Genomic DNA, 17098 nt, shown 5'->3' with positions numbered 1-17098 from the left:
TACGAAAGAATATTTATAATATCAACGAATTGTTCATATTTTACGCCCGAAGTTAACACAAGTCAGTGTCCTGATCCTCGACCAATGCATTAAGAAAATGATTTAAATTTATCATCAAATTCATATGGAAAAGGGGTATTTTTCAGTTATTGTACAAGTGTATTCTTTTTTTAAAAGTACAAAACATTCTGTTAATTTGTACAATCTTTTATGGCTTATCATAATTATTATTTGTTATCATCTGTTTATGCTTAAATTTCGTATCTTTTTACAGTTTTACATTCGTACTTGTGTTAAAGTTTCAACTGTAAATAGTTTTCAATTATTTTGTATTAAAAATGAAGGTTGTCTGTTAGTTTTTGTTTTGATTGTTTCAATTTCTAAATTATCCAGTGTTGTCCACGCACTAGTTGTTATAGAATTATTTTCGTTTTCCTTATGGTGTGTAGTAGTGACAATTGGATTAAGTAAATGATTCTTTTTTAGCATTATTAACTTCCATGTAATTCATTGATGCTGATACTTCATAAACACTATAAACATGCTTTTAAATGACAATTTTGACTAGTGTTATAAATTAATATTTTAAACTGCTTATGAAACACTCAATTCTCAATTAATTCTCCACTTATTTTACATATTTAACTGACTACATTTTTTTCAGATTGCAGTGCAGCAGTTCATTCAAGGCTTGCTGAGACAGGAATTTGCAATCATACCACTTTGGGAAAGTATCAACATCTTATTTTGAAAATAAACTAGAAGATATTGATAATAATATTGGATTTATGCAATGTGTGTGTAATGGTTATTGAATATAATTGATAGCAAATTAATACTAGTGAAACAAAAAATTAGTATCATGAAACCAAGACCAATGAATTAAATAAATGATTCTTATTTAGCATTATTAACTTGCATGTATTTTTGTTGATGCTGATACTTCATAAACACTATAAAACATGTTTTTATATGGTAAATTTGGAGTATATTAAAAATTCTAATTTTTTATGGCTTATGAAACACTCAATTCTCATGTTAGTATCTTGAAACCTTGACCACTAGAAAGAGAAATTGGATCTGATTTAGCATTAATTACTTTCATACATTACATTAAGGCCAATGTTTCATAAACTCTATAAAACATGTTTTTATATGGTAAATTTGGCGTATTTTACAAATTCATTTTTTAATTGCTTATAAAATACTCAATTCTCATGTTAGTATCTTGAAACCTTGACCACTAGAAAGAGAAATTGGATCTGATTTAGCATTAATTACTTTCATACATTACATTTAAGCTAATGTTTCATAAACTCTATAAAACATGTTTTTATATGGTAAATTTGACGTATTTTACAAATTCAAATTTTTTATGGCTTATGAAACACTAAATTCTCATGTTAGTATCTTGAAACCTTGACCACTAGAAATAGAATATGTTTCTTATTAAGCATTAATTACTTTCATACATTACATTTAAGCCAATACTTCATAAACACTATAAAACATGTTTTTATATGGTAAATTTGGAGTATATTAAAAATTCAAATTTTTTATGGCTTATGAAACACTCAATTCTCATGTTAGTATCTTGAAACCTTGACCACTAGAAAGAGATATTGGATCTGATTTAGCATTAATTACTTTCATACATTTCATTTAAGCCAATACTTCATAAACACTATAAAACATGTTTTTATATGGTAAATTTGGCGTATTTTACAAATTCATTTTTTTAATTGCTTATAAAATACTCAATTCTCATGTTAGTATCTTGAAACCTTCACCACTAGAAATAGAATATGTTTCCTATTAAGCATTAATTACTTTCATACATTACATTTAAGCCAATACTTCATAAACACTATAAAACATGTTTTTATATGGTAAATTTGGAGTATATTAAAAATTCAAATTTTTTATGGCTTATGAAACACTCAATTCTCATGTTAGTATCTTGAAACCTTGACCACTAGAAAGAGAAATTGGATCTGATTTAGCATTAATTACTTTCATACATTACATTTAAGCCAATGTTTCATAAACTCTATAAAACATGTTTTCATATGGTAAATTTGGCGTATTTTACAAATTCATTTTTTAATTGCTTATAAAATACTCAATTCTCATGTTAGTATCTTGAAACCTTGACCACTAGAAAGAGAAATTGGATCTGATTTAGCATTAATTACTTTCATACATTACATTTAAGCCAATGTTTCATAAACTCTATAAAACATGTTTTCATATGGTAAATTTGGCGTATTTTACAAATTCATTTTTTAATTGCTTATAAAATACTCAATTCTCATGTTAGTATCTTGAAACCTTGACCACTAGAAAGAGAAATTGGATCTGATTTAGCATTAATTACTTTCATACATTACATTTAAGCCAATGTTTCATAAACTCTATAAAACATGTTTTTATATGGTAAATTTGACGTATTTTACAAATTCATTTTTTTAATTGCTTATAAAATACTCAATTCTCATGTTAGTATCTTGAAACCTTGACCACTAGAAAGAGAATATGTTTCTTATTTAGCATTTATTACTTTCATACATTACATTTAAGCTAATACTTCATAAACACTATAAAACATGTTTTTATATGGTAAATTTAGAGTATATTAAAAATTCAAATTTTTTATGGCTTATGAAACACTCAATTCTCATGTTAGTATCTTGAAACCTTGACCACTAGAAAGAGAAATTGGATCTGATTTAGCATTAATTACTTTCATACATTACATTTAAGCCAATGTTTCATAAACTCTATAAAACATGTTTTTATATGGTAAATTTGGCGTATTTTACAAATTCATTTTTTTAATTGCTTATAAAATTCTCAATTCTCATGTTAGTATCTTGAAACCTTCACCACTAGAAATAGAATATGTTTCTTATTTAGCATTAATTACTTTCATACATTACATTTAAGCCAATACTTCATAAACACTATAAAACATGTTTTTATATGGTAAATTTGGAGTATATTAAAAATTCAAATTTTTTATGGCTTATGAAACACTCAATTCTCATGTTAGTATCTTGAAACCTTGACCACTAGAAAGAGAAATTGGATCTGATTTAGCATTAATTACTTTCATACATTACATTTAAGCCAATGTTTCATAAACTCTATAAAACATGTTTTCATATGGTAAATTTGGCGTATTTTACAAATTCATTTTTTTAATTGCTTATAAAATACTCAATTCTCATGTTAGTATCTTGAAACCTTGACCACTAGAAAGAGAAATTGGATCTGATTTAGCATTAATTACTTTCATACATTACATTTAAGCCAATGTTTCATAAACTCTATAAAACATGTTTTTATATGGTAAATTTGACGTATTTTACAAATTCATTTTTTTAATTGCTTATAAAATACTCAATTCTCATGTTAGTATCTTGAAACCTTGACCACTAGAAAGAGAATATGTTTCTTATTTAGCATTTATTACTTTCATACATTACATTTAAGCTAATACTTCATAAACACTATAAAACATGTTTTTATATGTTAAATTTAGAGTATATTAAAAATTCAAATTTTTTATGGCTTATGAAACACTCAATTCTCATGTTAGTATCTTGAAACCTTGACCGCTAGAAAGAGAAATTGGATCTGATTTAGCATTAATTACTTTCATACATTACATTTAAGCCAATGTTTCATAAACTCTATAAAACATGTTTTTATATGGTAAATTTGGCGTATTTTACAAATTCATTTTTTTAATTGCTTATAAAATACTCAATTCTCATGTTAGTATCTTGAAACCTTCACCACTAGAAATAGAATATGTTTCTTATTAAGCATGATTACTTTCATACATTACATTTAAGCCAATACTTCATAAACACTATAAAACATGTTTTTATATGGTAAATTTGGAGTATATTAAAAATTCAAATATTTTATGGCTTATGAAACACTCAATTCTCATGTTAGTATCTTGAAACCTTGACCACTAGAAAGAGATATTGGATCTGATTTAGCATTAATTACTTTCATACATTACATTTAAGCCAATGTTTCATAAACTCTATAAAACATGTTTTTATATGGTAAATTTGGCGTATTTTACAAATTCATTTTTTTAATTGCTTATAAAATTCTCAATTCTCATGTTAGTATCTTGAAACCTTCACCACTAGAAATAGAATATGTTTCTTATTTAGCATTAATTACTTTCATACGTTTCATTTAAGCCAATACTTCATAAACACTATAAAACATGTTTTTATATGGTAAATTTGGAGTATATTAAAAATTCAAATTTTTTATGGCTTATGAAACACTCAATTCTCATGTTAGTATCTTGAAACCTTGACCACTAGAAAGAGAAATTGGATCTGATTTAGCATTAATTACTTTCATACATTACATTTAAGCCAATGTTTCATAAACTCTATAAAACATGTTTTTATATGGTAAATTTGGCGTATTTTACAAATTCATTTTTTTAATTGCTTATAAAATACTCAATTCCCATGTTAGTATCTTGAAACCTTGACCACTAGAAAGAGAATATGTTTCTTATTTAGCATTAATTACTTTCATACATTTCATTTAAGCCAATACTTCATAAACACTATAAAACATGGTTTTATATGGTAAATTTGGCGTATTTTACAAATTCATTTTTTTAATTGCTTATAAAATACTCAATTCTCATGTTAGTATCTTGAAACCTTCACCACTAGAAATAGAATATGTTTCTTATTTAGCATTAATTACTTTCATACATTACATTTAAGCTAATACTTCATAAACACTATAAAACATGTTTTTATATGGTAAATTTAGAGTATATTAAAAATTCAAATTTTTTATGGCTTATGAAACACTCAATTCTCATGTTATTATCTTGAATTCTTGACCACTAGAAAGAGAAATTGGATCTGATTTAGCATTAATTACTTTCATACATTACATTTAAGCCAATGTTTCATAAACTCTATAAAACAAGTTTTTATATGGTAAATTTGGCGTATTTTACAAATTCATTTTTTTAATTGCTTATAAAATACTCAATTCTCATGTTAGTATCTTGAAACCTTCACCACTAGAAATAGAATATGTTTCTTATTAAGTATTAATTACTTTCATACATTACATTTAAGCCAATACTTCATAAACACTATAAAACATGTTTTTATATGGTAAATTTAGAGTTTATTAAAAATTCAAATTATGGCTTATGAAACACTCAATTCTCATGTTAGTATCTTGAAACCTTGACCACTAGAAAAAGATATTGGATCTGATTTAGCATTAATTACTTTCATACATTACATTTAAGCCAATGTTTCATAAACTCTATAAAACATGTTTTTATATGGTAAATTTGGCGTATTTTACAAATTCATTTTTTTAATTGCTTATAAAATTCTCAATTCTCATGTTAGTATCTTGAAACCTTCACCACTAGAAATAGAATATGTTTCTTATTTAGCATTAATTACTTTCATACGTTTCATTTAAGCCAATACTTCATAAACACTATAAAACATGTTTTTATATGGTAAATTTGGAGTATATTAAAAATTCAAATTTTTTATGGCTTATGAAACACTCAATTCTCATGTTAGTATCTTGAAACCTTGACCACTAGAAAGAGAAATTGGATCTGATTTAGCATTAATTACTTTCATACATTACATTTAAGCCAATGTTTCATAAACTCTATAAAACATGTTTTTATATGGTAAATTTGGCGTATTTTACAAATTCATTTTTTTAATTGCTTATAAAATACTCAATTCCCATGTTAGTATCTTGAAACCTTGACCACTAGAAAGAGAATATGTTTCTTATTTAGCATTAATTACTTTCATACATTTCATTTAAGCTAATACTTCATAAACACTATAAAACATGGTTTTATATGGTAAATTTGGCGTATTTTACAAATTCATTTTTTTAATTGCTTATAAAATACTCAATTCTCATGTTAGTATCTTGAAACCTTCACCACTAGAAATAGAATATGTTTCTTATTTAGCATTAATTACTTTCATACATTACATTTAAGCTAATACTTCATAAACACTATAAAACATGTTTTTATATGGTAAATTTAGAGTATATTAAAAATTCAAATTTTTTATGGCTTATGAAACACTCAATTCTCATGTTATTATCTTGAATTCTTGACCACTAGAAAGAGAAATTGGATCTGATTTAGCATTAATTACTTTCATACATTACATTTAAGCCAATGTTTCATAAACTTTATAAAACATGTTTTTATATGGTAAATTTGGCGTATTTTACAAATTCATTTTTTTAATTGCTTATAAAATACTCAATTCTCATGTTAGTATCTTGAAACCTTCACCACTAGAAATAGAATATGTTTCTTATTAAGTATTAATTACTTTCATACATTACATTTAAGCCAATACTTCATAAACACTATAAAACATGTTTTTATATGGTAAATTTAGAGTTTATTAAAAATTCAAATTTATGGCTTATGAAACACTCAATTCTCATGTTAGTATCTTGAAACCTTGACCACTAGAAAGAGAAATTGGATCTGATTTAGCATTAATTACTTTCATACATTACATTTAAGCCAATGTTTCATAAACTCTATAAAACATGTTTTTATATGGTAAATTTGGCGTATTTTACAAATTCATTTTTTTAATTGCTTATAAAATACTCAATTCTCATGTTAGTATCTTGAAACCTTCACCACTAGAAATAGAATATGTTTCTTATTAAGCATTAATTACTTTCATACATTACATTTAAGCCAATACTTCATAAACACTATAAAACATGTTTTTATATGGTAAATTTGGAGTATATTAAAAATTCAAATTTTTTATGGCTTATGAAACACTCAATTCTCATGTTAGTATCTTGAAACCTTGACCACTAGAAAGAGATATTGGATCTGATTTAGCATTAATTACTTTCATACATTACATTTAAGCCAATGTTTCATAAACTCTATAAAACATGTTTTTATTGGTAAATTTGGCGTATTTTACAAATTCATTTTTTTAATTGCTTATAAAATACTCAATTCTCATGTTAGTATCTTGAAACCTTCACCACTAGAAATAGAATAAGTTTCTTATTTAGCATTAATTACTTTCATACATTTCATTTAAGCCAATACTTCATAAACACTATAAAACATGTTTTTATATGGTAAATTTGGAGTATATTAAAAATTCAAATTTTTTATGGCTTATGAAACACTCAATTCTGATGTTAGTATCTTGAAACCTTGACCACTAGAAAGAGATATTGGATCTGATTTAGCATTAATTACTTTCATACATTACATTTAAGCCAATGTTTCATAAACTCTATAAAACATGTTTTTATATGGTAAATTTGGCGTATTTTACAAATTCATTTTTTTAATTGCTTATAAAATACTCAATTCTCATGTTAGTATCTTGAAACCTTCACCACTAGAAATAGAATATGTTTCCTATTAAGCATTAATTACTTTCATACATTACATTTAAGCCAATACTTCATAAACACTATAAAACATGTTTTTATATGGTAAATTTGGAGTATATTAAAAATTCAAATTTTTTATGGCTTATGAAACACTCAATTCTCAATTAATTGACATGAAACCAACACCATTAAATTATGTAAATGATTCTTATTCAACTTTATTAACTTCCATGTAATTCATTGATGCTTATACTTCATAAACACTATATACATGCTTTTAAATGACAATTTTGACTCGTGTTATAAATTCATATTTTAAACTGCTTATGAAACACTCATTTCTCAATTAATTCTCCACCAATCTTACAAATTTAACTGACTACATTTTTTCAGATTGAAGTGCAGCAGTTCACCCAAGGCTTGCTGAGACCGAAATTTGCAGTCATACCACTTTGGGGAAAGTATCAACATCTTATTTTGAAAATAAACTAGAAGATACTGATAATAATATTGGATTTCTGCAATGTGTGTGTAATGGTTATTGAATATAATTGATAATAAATTAATAGTTGTGAAACAATTGTTATTTGTTATATATATGAATAAAAGATTAGTAAACACTTTTAGCTTGCAATTTTTATTCTTCTTATTTACCTATGCTATAAAAATCTTTTATTTAGACTATACATAAATGATAATTTTGATAAAAATTACAAATTCACATTTTCAACTGTTTATAGAAGAATTAATCATTAAGTCGATATTAACACCAACAGAGGGCGGGAGGTTCCCCATACCTTGGTCGACGGCTGACCTGCCACAGGAAGAATCTAGTTGGTTGTGTGCCGTTCACCGTTCCACTGCTCTCCGGAGTGGGGCGGTATATTTATTAGGCTTTTGACCGAATATCTTGTACATTTACGAAAGAATATTTATAATATCAACGAATTGTTCATATTTTACGCCCGAAGTTAACACAAGTCAGTGTCCTGATCCTCGACCAATGCATTAAGAAAATGATTTAAATTTATCATCAAATTCATATGGAAAAGGGGTATTTTTCAGTTATTGTACAAGTGTATTCTTTTTTTAAAAGTACAAAACATTCTGTTAATTTGTACAATCTTTTATGGCTTATCATAATTATTATTTGTTATCATCTGTTTATGCTTAAATTTCGTATCTTTTTACAGTTTTACATTCGTACTTGTGTTAAAGTTTCAACTGTAAATAGTTTTCAATTATTTTGTATTAAAAATGAAGGTTGTCTGTTAGTTTTTGTTTTGATTGTTTCAATTTCTAAATTATCCAGTGTTGTCCACGCACTAGTTGTTATAGAATTATTTTCGTTCTCCTTATGGTGTGTAGTAGTGACAATTGGATTAAGTAAATGATTCTTTTTTAGCATTATTAACTTCCATGTAATTCATTGATGCTGATACTTCATAAACACTATAAACATGCTTTTAAATGACAATTTTGACTCGTGTTATAAATTCATATTTTAAACTGCTTATGAAACACTCAATTCTCAATTAATTCTCCACTAATTTTACATATTTAACTGACTACATTTTTTTCAGATTGCAGTGCAGCAGTTCATTCAAGGCTTGCTGAGACAGGAATTTGCATTCATACCACTTTGGAAAAGTATCAACATCTTATTTTGAAAATAAACTAGAAGATATTGATAATAATATTGGATTTATGCAATGTGTGTGTAATGGTTATTGAATATAATTGATAGCAAATTAATACTAGTGAAACAAAAAATTAGTATCATGAAACCAAGACCAATGAATTAAGTAAATGATTCTTATTTAGCATTATTAACTTGCATGTATTTTTGTTGATACTGATACTTCATAAACACTATAAAACATGTTTTTATATGGTAAATTTGGCGTATTTTACAAATTCAAATTTTTTATGGCTTATAAAATACTCAATTCTCATGTTAGTACCTTGAAACCTTCACTACTAGAAAGAGAATATGTTTCTTATTTAGCATTAATTACATTCATACATTTCACTTAATCTGATACTTCATAAACACTATAAAACATGTTTTTTTTGATAATTTTGACGTATATTTCTAGTTCAAATTGTTTATGGTTTACGAAACACTTAATTCTCAATTGAGTATCTTGAAACTGTGACCACTAGAAAGAGAATATGTTTCTTATTTAGCATTATTTACTTCCATGTATTGCATTGATGCTGATACTTCATAAACATTATAAAACTTGGTTTTATATGATAATTTTGACTCGTGTTATAAATTCATATTTTTAACTGCTTATGAAACAATCAATTCTCGAGTTAGTGTCATGAAACCCTTACCATTAGGTTACGAAAACAATTCTAATTATCCATTAATAATTTTCATAAATTTTATCTAAGCTGATACTTCATTAACACTATAAAATATCCTTTTATATGATAATTTTGACTCGAATTATAAATTCATATTTTCAAGTGCTTATAAAACACTGTATTCTCAAGTTATTCTCCACCAATTTTACAGATTTAATTGACTATGTTTTTCAGATGGCAGTAAAGCAGATCTTTTAAGGCTTGCTGAAACATGAATTAACATTTTCACCACTTTGAAAAGTTTTAACATCCTACATCTATAATGGACAAGAAGATTCCGATAAATTTAATAATTTTATGCAATTCACTTTTATTATTTAAGGCCAATAAATGTATAAAATGTAATAATGTATTCTAAAATTTTTATATGCCCACGAATATTTTTCAATTATAAATCATTAGTGATCTGTGTTGCTATATTTGATTTCAATCAAATTTGAACTTGAAATGTGTATAACAAATAATTATCTTTTTACATATCTAGATTTTATGATTTTAATCTTATGAACTACAACTACGTATGAAAAATTATGTATAACATTTTCAAAACTTAAAAATACGGGACAGACAACTTTTAACTAGAAAAGAGTTAGTTTTTTTTTTTTGTGATTTTGATAAATATCAAAATAAAGGTTTTTAATACCTACTTATAAAAAAAATTTATGACTTATGAGTAAAGTTTTATGGACATTTGTGATCTTTTTTTTTGTTTATATTTTCAAAAATATTAGTGATCATAATATATTCATATGCTTAATTAATATAGCCAGTTTGTCGGATCCTTTTTTTTTATCAACAGAAGGGGTCTATAGGCAAATTTTATACGATTTAATTAATTTTGAAATATAGAATATTGGTAGATTCTTCTAATATTCTATCTCTATGATATAATTTATTTTATTAATTATTTTATCTTACAGTACACCTCAAATAGTGAAATTGAGCGCATTTTGTATTTTATTATTTTGTCATGCAGATTTGAAGGTGTTTTGTATAGGTAACCCTACTGCACTTTCAAAATTTTCAATATTATTCCTCACAAACCATTGCATATTATATAAAAATTATCTACTCATTTATGACTTTGTTGCAGTGTAACTGTCCAAATTCTGAATTTTTCATAAATTTTTGTGTTAAAACTCAATTTATTATTAGTTATTACGTTATCCAAAACTCCAAAACTAAATCCTTTAATACTGGCCCCTTTGGATAAAATGTTCAAAGACCGAGACAAATTCGTCCCTAGATGCGTCTTCCAATTAGTAAAAGTTTTTCAACTCAATTGTTTAGACGGTAAATGATGATTTAAATGTGCAGTTTAAAAAAAAAAATTGGCAGGAAATTTGTTTTTAGCAATTTTTAATTTTCAAATTGAAATTGAAAATTCTTTAGAACAGAAATTTGATCTCGAGGTGTCACTGCGTTGAACCTCTAAGATTTCGAAACGAAACAACCAATATTAAAAATGTTAGTATTTCAATTTGAATCTCAAAATCTATAGATGAATATCATAACAACAGATTATATCATGTGTTGAAATAACGAGTTGTAAATTGCAAAGTTTTAGAAAAGTTATGTTATACAATATAAAACTTTTTTAAATATTTATTTTATTTACTTACTGCAAGTTTGCATATATAATTATATGTTTCAGTAATAAAAGTTTAACATCACCCTAAACGGTATGATAATACTGAACCTTCTACATTTTAATTACCAAAAGCAACAAAAAAACTATAAACAATTATGACTTGGTACAATTTGTACGAAATATATTCACAAATTGCAAACGTCAAAGTCATATAATATTCTATGTAAATAAAACAACTATATTACTTATTATACGTAGGTACAAGTTACAAAAGGTAGACTTTAAACATCTTTGCAATAGCGTAAATATTCTTAATTTCGCAGTGTGTTTCATCATTATCTATGATTAGTACTATTATTATGTATAAAGTTATAAGTCACGGGAATCCCTCTTCTCCAAGACTGGATAAAAATACAATTCAAAAACTTTCATGCAAATCTCAATACATCTGATGGCGCACGGTTCTACAACCTGGGAAATAAAAAACGAAAAATCGGCGTTTAAAACCACGTCTACCCCAAGATCTCCTTCTATCACAGTCAAGCGAAGACGAAGATCGATTTTAAATTACCACTAAAAAATAAATATTAACTAACATTAGCATGTATATCACTATATCACTAACTAAAAATATTAGTAATTGTAATTTGTTATTTGTAATTGAACACGTTAGTAAACTTGTAATAGCATGATAAAATGCTGAAACATTTTAATTTTAATAAATAAATAAAAAAAAAACTTTATAAGTACTGTATATTTGCATAAATATTTGTTTCCCTCAAATATATTTTTGAAAAACCTTAGTGGTCGTTCGACGTGTTTGAAACTCAAGATTCTGGTATTTTGGATGATGCCGATCAAAAGCGGTATCTGTTGTGGACACCGTAAATGCCGTTTTTACCCCACATTGGGGTCTTGGAATTCCGAAATTTGAATTTTTTAGTCGAGTGTTACTCGGCCGGGTTTCGATGTATGGGGCATAGTTACTTCACGGAAATTTCTGTTTAAAGTCGTTTTACATAAAGTGCTTCGGTGGTAGCAGTGTCCTATGGCTCCTTGTGCCCCTCCCCCCATGGATATTTTAAAAAATGTTTAATATTTGTTCCACGTTTCTGTTGTTCACAAGTTCAGTTTTTCGTAGATCTGTGATCAAAATCGGCGTCCCGTGGTGACACTGTAGAATTCATTTTTACCCCTATTTTTGGCGTCGGAAATTAGGATTTTGCAGTTTTTGGACTTTGTCGCCACGAAACAATTAATTTTTTGGTGGTCAGAGCGATTTTTTTCTACGCATCGTTTAGACGTTTTTGTAAAAATTCGAACGCTACCAAAACCGAAGGAATCGGACGTTTTGTTGCGAAGTTACGATTATATTTTTATTTTTGGCACTTAGATTTTACGTATTTTTCGAATTTTTTGAATTTGAGTTTTTGTTTAATCATTTCGAAATTTGAGTGCTGACTCATAAATGCTACGACGAGTTTGAAAGGTTAAAAAAATCGAATGGCTTGTTTTTTCGTACACGCATACTTTTCTGTATGGTACCTATACCACCGTATAACGATTTAACGAAGTATCTTTTTGAACTTTGTTTTTTTTACACGTTTTATGTTTGTTAAGGTTTCAACGTTTAGCAATTACGCCAACAGCATAAAAAATAGTTTATTTATAAATAGTTTTTCATCAAATCATATAGAGAATACATCTATTTAATGTTTATAGTGTTTATATCCCTCGTTTAGCGTTAAGAATTCAATATGTACCTAAGCGATTTCGTTGTGTATACGACCATCATTTTTAAAATGCACGACGCAGTCAGTAGATTACTTCTGATCACTTCAGACTCAAATCTGCTCGAATACAACATTTCATTTATTATTTATTAGTTTTAATTATATGTGTATATTTAATATGCAATATATTAGTATGATTGGTAGTAATTTGTTTTGAATTTCACAATATAACTTCGGTAATATTTATAGGAGATAAAGATTTAAATTTTATGGACATCGAACATAAAAAATAAATTATTATGATTTATTTACATTGTTAAGTATTCAAATAATGAATCGTTATATGTATAAGATATATAACATATAAGACCGTTTACTTAAGTTCAATTAGTTAACCAGTGGACTGTACAGTCCGGAGAATATTAATGCATAATAAATGCTTACCTGCAACTATCTAAACACTTAAATAATACATACATATATAGTTTAATGTTATTACTTTTTGACTTTTGTCTTACTAGTTACTATGTATCTATGTTAAGACTCATAATATTTATACAACTGCCTGCTGAATTTACAAAGTATACAATATTATTGGAAATTTATTTCATTATATTATGCTCAGTTAATCAGTTTTGAAATTGTATGTGTATATGAAAATATTATAATATTAAACATTTTTGAATTCGGCGGCCAGAGATAAAATGTAATAAGTTGAATATTCTAATCCGAATTGATATGATGTTTTTCATCCATGATTGTGGTTTAGTGATATAAAACATTGTTTATCTATTGATATAACCGTTTGTATTTACTGTCTGATTTATATTTCATATCTTTTTGCAGTTTTATATTCGTATTTGTATTTAAATTTCAACTTTAAATTGTTTTCAAGTATTTTGAAATAGGAATGAAGTTTGTCTGTTAGTTTTTGTTTGATTATTTCCATTTCTGAATTATTCAGTGTTGTCCACGTACTAGTTGTCATAAACAGACTTTCGATCTCTTTATGGTGTGTAGTAGTGACATTTTATCCTCCAACCATTATACATAATTAACTGACAATTTTTTTTTAGATGGCAGTACAGCAGATCACTTAAGGATTGCTAAGACATGAATTAACGTTTCTAACACTTGACAAAGTTACAACATCCTACGTTGAAAATGGACTAGACGATACTGATAATAATAATGGTTTTATGCAAAGTACGAGTAATGGGTATAGAATATAATTGTGATTCAATTAATAGTAGTGTTACTAAAAGTCATGTAGCCTTGACCATTATATTAAGTAATGATGCTTATTTACCATTATTAACTTTCATATTTTTCAGATTGCAGTGCAACAGATCACTCAAGGCTTGCTGAGCATGAATTAACATTTTTAGTGCTTGGAATAGTATCAACATCCTATGTTTAATATGGATTAGAAGGTATTAATATTAATAATGGTGTTTTGCACGGTACGTGAATGAATGTAAATAATAGCAACATAATAGAAATGTAACAAAAAGTTAGTGTTATGAAACCCTTACCATTAGATTAAGTAAATGATTCTTATTTAGCATTATTAACTTCCATGTATTTCATTGATGATGATACTTCATAAACATTATAAAACATGCTTTTATATGATAATTTTGCCTCGTATTTTAAATTCATATTTTTAATTGCATATAAAACTCTGTATTCTAATGTTGTTCTTTACCAATTTCACATTTTAACTGACTACATTTTTTCAGATTGCAGCACAGCAGATCTTTCAAGGCACGATGATACATGAATTACCATTTTTAGTAGTTGTGAAAATTTGGACATCCCATGTTGAAATTTGACTAGACAATACTGATAATAATAATAATAATAATAATAATGGTATTTTGCAAGGTACGTTTAATAATAACTGTACGTAATTGATAGCAACTTAATATAAGTGAAAAAAAAATTAGAATCATGAAACAAAGACCAATGAATTAAGTAAATGATTCTTATTTAGCGTTATTAACTTCCATGTATTTTTATTGATGCTGATACTTCATAAACACTATAAAACATGATTTAATATGATAATTTTAATGAGAATTATAAATTCCTATTTTTAACTTTTTATATAAAAGTCAATTCTCAATTTAGCGTCTTGAAACCTTGACCACTAGATAGAGAATTGGTTTCTTATTTAGCATTTATTACTTTCATACATTTCATTTAAGCCAATACTTTATAAACTCTATAAAACTTGTTTTTTTTATAATAATTTTGACGAATATTACTAATTCAAATATTTAATGGCTTATGAACCACTCAATTCTCAATTAATTCTCCATCAATTTTACATATTTAACTGACTACATTTATTTCAGATTACAGTGCAGCAGTTCACCCAAGGCTTGCTGAGACAGAAATTTGCATTCATACCACTTTGGGAAAGTATCAACATCTTATTTTGAAAATAAATTAGAAGATATTGATAGTGATATTGGATTTATGCAATGTGTGTGTAAATGGTTATTGAATATAATTGGTAGCAACTTAATATAAGTGAAACAAAAAGTTAGTATCTTGAAACCAAGACCAATGAATTAAATAAATGATTCTTATTTAGCATTAATTAGCATTACATAAATTTCATTTATGCCAATGTTTCATAAACTCTATAAAACTTGTTTTTATATGATAATTTTGGAGTATATAAAAATTCAAATTTTTTAATTGCTTATAAAATACTCAATTCTCATGTTAGTACCTTGAAACTTTCACTACTAGAAAGAGAATATATTTCTTATTTAGCATTAATTACTTTCATACATTACATTTAAGCCAATACTTCATAAACACTATAAAACATGTTTTTATATGGTAAATTTGGCGTGTTTTAAAATTCATTTTTTTAATTGCTTATAAATACTCAATTCTCATGTTAGTATCTTGAAACCTTGACCACTAGAAAGAGAATATTTTCTTATTTAGCATTAATTACTTTCATACATTTCATTTATGCCAATGTTTCATAAACTCTATAAAACTTGTTTTTATATGATAATTTTTGAGTCTATTAAAAATTCAAATTTTTTAATTGCTTATAAAATACTCAATTCTCATGTTAGTATCTTTAAACCTTGACCACTAGATTGAGAAAATGGTTCTAATTTAGCATTAATAACTAACATACATTTCATTTATGCCAATGTTTCATAAACTCTATAAAACTTGTTTTTATATGGTAAATTTGGCATATTTTACAAATTCATTTTTTTAATTGCTTATAAAATACTCAATTCTCATGTTAGTATCTTGAAATCTTCACCATTAGAAATAGAATATGTTTCTTATTTAGCATTAATTACTTTCATACATTACATTTAAGCTAATACTTCATAAACACTATAAAACATGTTTTTATATGGTAAATTTAGAGTATATTAAAAATTCAAATTTTTTATGGCTTATGAAACACTCAATTCTCATGTTAGTATCTTGAAACCTTGACCACTAGAAAGAGATATTGGATCTGATTAAGCATTAATTACTTTCATACATTACATTTAAGCCAATGTTTCATAAACTCTATAAAACATGTTTTTATATGGTAAATTTGGCGTATTTTACAAATTCATTTTTTTAATTGCTTATAAAATACTCAATTCTCATGTTAGTATCTTGAAACCTTGACCACTAGAAAGAGAATATGTTTCTTATTCAGGATTAATTACTTTCATACATTACATTTAAGCCAATGTTTCATTAACTCTATAAAACATGTTTTTATATGGTAAATTTGACGTATTTTACAAATTCATTTTTTTAATTGCTTATAAAATACTCAATTCTCATGTTAGTATCTTGAAACCTTGACCACTAGAAAGAGAATATGTTTCTTATTTAGCATTAATTACTTTCATACATTTCATTTAAGCCAATGTTTCATAAACACTATAAAACATGTTTTTAT

At 26.0% G+C, this 17098-nt stretch overlaps 2 long non-coding RNA genes across 3 annotated transcripts in view; both read left to right on the top strand.

Moving 5' to 3' along the window:
• The window catches only part of LOC113556284, a 107048-nt gene that overhangs the window by 70986 nt on the left and 18964 nt on the right, over positions 1-17098 (top strand). The window lies entirely within an intron of this gene.
• LOC113559006 lies at positions 14097-14543 on the top strand. Of its 2 annotated transcripts, none has more exons than XR_003405799.1 (3): positions 14097-14161; positions 14226-14368; positions 14484-14543. It is a non-coding gene; the product is annotated as an uncharacterized LOC113559006 (long non-coding RNA). The 2 variants fall into 2 exon arrangements; XR_003405800.1 differs by having other exon boundaries at positions 14226-14355; positions 14484-14542.

Source organism: Rhopalosiphum maidis, chromosome 3 (genome assembly GCF_003676215.2).
Source record: "Rhopalosiphum maidis isolate BTI-1 chromosome 3, ASM367621v3, whole genome shotgun sequence".
NCBI lineage: Eukaryota > Metazoa > Arthropoda > Insecta > Hemiptera > Aphididae > Rhopalosiphum > Rhopalosiphum maidis.
Note: the sequence above shows the minus strand (reverse complement) of the source record. Positions and strands in the feature narration are given on the sequence as shown.